Genomic DNA, 5,608 nt, shown 5'->3' with positions numbered 1-5,608 from the left:
TGGTAAGCATTTGTGTATTTAAACATGAAAAAGGGCCAGGTACACAGGCTCACACCTGTAATCCTAGCACTCTGGGAGGCCAAAGTGGGTGGCTTCTCGTTTGAGCTCAGGAGTTTGAGACCAGCCTGAGCAAGAGTGAGACGCTATCTATAGAAAAAACTAGCCAGCTGTTGTGTGTGGGGGTGGGGGGGGGTGCCTGTAGTCTTAGGTACTGGAGAGGCTAAGGCAAGAGTTTGAGGTTGGGCGGCACTGTAGCTCAGTTGGTAGGGTGCCAGCCACATACACCGAGGCTGGCAGGTTCAAACCCAGCCCAGGCCAGCTAAAACAACAATGACAACTGCAACAACAACAAAAATAGCCGGGCATTGTGGCAGGCGCCTGTCAGCTACTTGGGACGCTGAGGCAAGAGAATCACTTAAGCCCAAGAGTTGGAGGTTGCTGTGAGCTGTGATGCCATGGCACTCTGCCAAGGATGACATAGTGAGACTCTGTCTAAAAAAAAAAAGTTTGAGGTTGCTGTGAGCTCTGATGTCAAAGCACTCTACCCAGGGGAATAGAGTGAGACTCCATCAAAGTTAAAAAATAATAATGAAAAGTCCCAGCTACTCGCAAGGTTGAGGCAAGAGAATCGCCTAAGCCCAACAGCTGAAGGTTGCTGTGAGCTATGATGCCATGGCACTCTACCAAGAGTGACAAGAGTGAGACTGTCTCTTAAAATAATGATAATAAAATAAAAAATAAACATGGTTATAAAAAAAAGTTCAATAAAAGTAGGGCATAGGCAAGGCACGGTGGTTCATACCTGTAATCCTAGCACTCTGGGAAGCTGAGGCAGATGGATTGCCTGAGCTCACAGGTTCAAGACCAGCCTAAGCCAGAGTGACACCTCGCCTCTAAAAATAGCCATGCCTTGTGGTGGGTGCCAATAGTCTCAGCAACTCGGGAGGCTGAGGCCAGAGAATTGCTTAAACACGAAAGTTTGAGGTTGCTGTAAGCTGTGTGATGCATGGCACTCTACCAAGGGTGTCATAGTGAGACTCTGTCTCAAAAAATACATACATAAAAATAGGGCATGAAAGATAAAAAATGGCACACCTGTATAGGGTACCTACCATGCATGGAGCTTGCAGGACTGGGAAGTTGCTCTGGGTAAGTCAATGAGTGAACGAGAAGACCTAGGACATTATTCACCACTATGTAAACATTGTACACTTAGGCTACACTAACTTTATTTAAATTTTTTCTTCAATAATAATTTTAACTTACTGTAATTAGCTTTTTGACTCTTTTGTAATAATACTTAGCTTATAACACAAACATATTGTACAAATATACAAAAATCTGTTTTTTGTTTTTTGTTTTTGTTTTTTTTTTGAGACAGCCTCAAGCTGCCACCCTGGGTAGAGTGCTGTGGCACCACGGCTCACAGCAACCTCCAACTCCTGGGCTCAAGCAGTTCTCCTGCCCCACCTCCCAAGTAGCTGGGACTACAGGCACCCACCACAACACCCAGCTATTTTTTGGTTGCAGCGTCATTGTTGTTTGGCGGGCCTGGGCTTGATTCAAACCTGCTCAGGTATATGTGGCTGGCGCCTTAGCTGCTTGAGCCACAGGCACCGAGCCAAAAATGTGTTCTTTATATACTTACTCTCTAAGCTTTTTACTATTTAATTTTGTTTCTTTTTTTACTTTTTAATCTTTTTTTGGTAAAAACTATGACACACATACTTTAGCCTAGGCCTACACAGGGCTAAGATTATATATGATCCACCTCCACATCTTGTCCCACCTCTGGGAGGTCTTCGGGGATAGTTTGGTTGAGGCTGGACACCTCATCTGAAGCTATCCGCTCCTGGAATAATAATGACTTGTGAAGCAGCTGCCTGAGGCTATTTTACAGTTAACTTTTTTTTATTAGTAGAAGGAGCACATTTTAAAATAAGGACAGAAATTATAGGGTAGTAAATACATAAACCAGTAACGTTTGGTGTCATTAATCAAGTATTATGTACTATTCATAATTGTATATGCTGTATTTTCATATAACTGGCAGGACAATAGGTTTGTTTACACCAGCATTAACCACAAGCATGTGCATAAGTGTTTCAATGGCTACAACTAGGAATTTTTCAGCTCCATTATAATCTCATGGGACCATTGTCCTGTATGCAGTCTATTATTGACCAAAACATTACTCAGTGTGTGGCTATAATATTATTATTTCCATTTATACACAGGAAAATGGAGGCTTAACTTTTCTAACGTCATATAGCTAGTAAGTGGTATCTAAACCCAGGTTATCAGCATAAAAGCCCATGCTGTTAATACTCTTATAGTGCCTACATTGAGAAAACTTGCCCTGTATTCTGAGTAAATCTGTTATCATATATTGCCTTTGGTAGTCTTCAGAGTCTGAATGGTTGGTTAATTCTAAGACTTCTAGTAAGAGACAGCAAAAGAAACTGGGGAGTGGGGTAGGGGGAAAACCAGGGTGAGGTAGTGTCTGGAGAGTTAAGGTTTTCAGTGTCACCAAATGCTGTGATGTCACTTCAAAGAAAGAAGGGCTGCCAAGTATTCTTTGAATTTAATAATTAGGTCATCATTTACTTTACCAATAGCAACAATTTTAGGGCAGCGACTGTGGCTCAAAGGGGTAGAGTGCTGGTCCCATATGCCAGAGGTGGTGGGTTCAAACCCAGCCCCGGCCAAAAGCCACAAAAAAAAAAAAAATCCTTGCCAAACTATGCCAGTAGTTCTTTTCTTTTTACCATAAGAATAGGTTTATGTTACAAGTGATTAATACTTTAGTTAGAATTTCCCCACATTTTTACATTACATCTTTTTTTCTATACTTTTAAAACATTAGATATAGTTAAAAGGAGGGCAGCACCTGTGGCTCAGTGGGTAGAGCACCGGCCCCGTATACTGAGGGTGGTGGGTTCAAACCAGCCTCAACCAAACTGCAACGAAAAAATAGCCAGGCGTTGTGGCGGATGCCTGTAGCCCCAGCTACTCGAGAGGCTGAGGCAAGAGAATCACCTAAGCCCAGGAGTTGAAGGTTGCTGTGAGGTGTGTGACGCCACGGCACTCTACTGACGATGGTAAAGTGAGACTCTTTCTCTATTAAAAAAAAAAAAGTTAAAAGGAAAAATACATTCTTTCTATTGAATAATATCACACATTTAACTTAAAGTTTACTAACCTTTCGAATATCAAAAATTGAAGCTGTTAGAAATCACATTCAGGGCGGTGCCTGTGGCTCAGCGGGTAGGGCGCCGGTCCCATATGCCGGAGGTGGCAGGTTCATACCCGGCCCCGGCCAAATTAAAAAAAAAAAAAAAAAAGAAATCACATTCAGTTGTAGATCCCCCAAATAGCCCTGCAGTCTGAATAGGAAAGTACTTTTTATAAACTATAGCAAATCTCTCATCTCAAAACAAAACTCTATGAAATTCTCACAATTATATTTGCATTCAACATTATTCAACATTCAATATATTTTAAAACTTTATTTTTAGAAATGGCAATATAAATAGGTTTACCTGTGGAAAACACAGCTTATACCAAGATGACATAACTTCTTGTCCAATTTCTTTTTTTAAAAAAGTATTTGTTTTTTATTTATTTTTTGAGGCAGAATCTTACCCTGTCACCCAGTCTAGAGTGCCATGGCATCAGCCTAGCTCACAGCAACCTCCAACTCCTGCGTTCAAAGGCTCCTCCTGCCTCAGCCTCCCAATTAGCTGGTATTACATCTGGCCAATTTTTCTATTTTTATTAGAGATGGGATCTTGCTCTTGCTCAGACTGGTCTTGAACTCATGAGCTCAAGGTATTGTCCTGCCTCAGCCACCTAGAGTTCTAGGGTTACAGGTGTGAGCCCCCATACTAGGCCTGTTCAGTTTCTAGATTGTCATAAGATCACCATTGTTAAAAACACAGTTCCTTGGACACCCAGTAAATACCAGGAAGAACCCTTTGCATAAAGAAAATTCCAGTGAGATCAGCATGTTCATTTGGATTGGTTGTAATATTCAAGTTCCATAGGATGCCTCAAAACTCAAAGGTTTGCCAGTTACATTTCTGAGTCTGTAGTAGCCTTTTCCATCAAGTGTATCCATAGCTGTGCAGTTTTAAACCAGTTTCTAGAACTTTTGCTCAATAACTGGTGTGAAGGCTCGGTGCCTATAGTTCAGTGGCTAGGGCACCAGCCACATACACCAGAGCTGGTGGGTTCGAAACACCCTGGGCCTGCCAAACAATGACAACTACAACCGAAAAATAGTCAGGCATTGTGGCGGGCACCTCTAGTCCCAGCTACTTGGGAGGCTGAGGCAAGAGAATCACTTAAACCCAAGAGTTTGAGGTTGCTGTGCACTGTGATGCTATGGCACTCTACTGAGAGCGACATAGTGAGACTGTCTCAAAAAAAATAATAATAATAACTGGTGTGAAAATGCCTATCTTACTACCTCTAAAAACCTCTTAAAAGTCTCAAGTTAACACAGAGTAGCCCTCACCTTTTCAGCGAGAAGGCCTGCATAATAACTACAATGAAAATTTTATTCATCATTGAGAATAAGGTAAGCTGCAGCTCTCCCTGGGATAGCTGGCTTCATTACTCTTCCTCCCTCATTTTCTTTAGAAACAGTGGAAGGGTGTAGCATTATGACTTAACTATTTCTCTCATCTAATATATAGGCAGGCTTGGGGGAAAATGCCAAGACCTTCCCTTCCCTTGGGGTAAAAGGTTGATTTTAGGGTTAACGGGCTGCCAAATTCAAAGGATTCAGCCCGTACCCTGTGGCTGTAGGCTGCCTGGTGAGGCTTTCCAAAGGGAGAATCCTCTTGGGCCTGGGGCCCTCTATACAAATAATTTTGAGGAGGATGCAAATTAAAATGTTTTTTATTATTTACAATATACTAGGCCTTGTCCTACCTACTTAATTCAGATTTTATCTTAATTTTTACAAAACCCTATAAGGGCAATGCTATTATTATCTTCCCTTTACCAGTGCTCTTAACCATTAAGCTATAGCCACCTGTGACATATTTATTATAAAGCAGAAATTCTGAACTGATAGTAGCAACATGGTTGAAGCACTGGACTTTTATAGTATATGCCCTTTCAGAGTCTCTTTAACTTAACTGTCATTTTTGTTGCTATCACATTCTGCCTTTTTACCTCTTTTCCTCCTTATATGTGTATAAATGTGCATTCACACACTGTCCTCAGACACACTTCCTGGCATCTGCAGTGTAACCCACCTACCTACCCTGGCATCAGCAACGTCCATCAGGGCAAACTGTTTGAAAACAGACTTTCACAGACACATGCATACAAAATTCTCATCCACTAATATGGTCTGTTCTTTGTGCTTCTTTTCATATGTATAGTCTTTCATACTACATAGAGTCTTCTTTCTTGGGTGGCTCACATTTTTACATGTGCATACATTTTCTCATGCCACATGCCAGATTCCTTCTTTTAGGCCCATTATAGAAAATCTTACTGAGCCAGAGACATACATTTCTTTGTTCGGCAGAGGCAGTGGTGGTAAGGTGCAGCAGTCATGGTGATAGTGATGACTCTTTTGAAAGATCATAGT

This window comes from Nycticebus coucang, chromosome 9, assembly GCF_027406575.1.
Source record: "Nycticebus coucang isolate mNycCou1 chromosome 9, mNycCou1.pri, whole genome shotgun sequence".
In the NCBI taxonomy this organism is placed as follows: domain Eukaryota; kingdom Metazoa; phylum Chordata; class Mammalia; order Primates; family Lorisidae; genus Nycticebus; species Nycticebus coucang.
The sequence above is the reverse complement of the archived record's forward strand: the minus strand, read 5'-3'. Positions refer to the sequence as shown.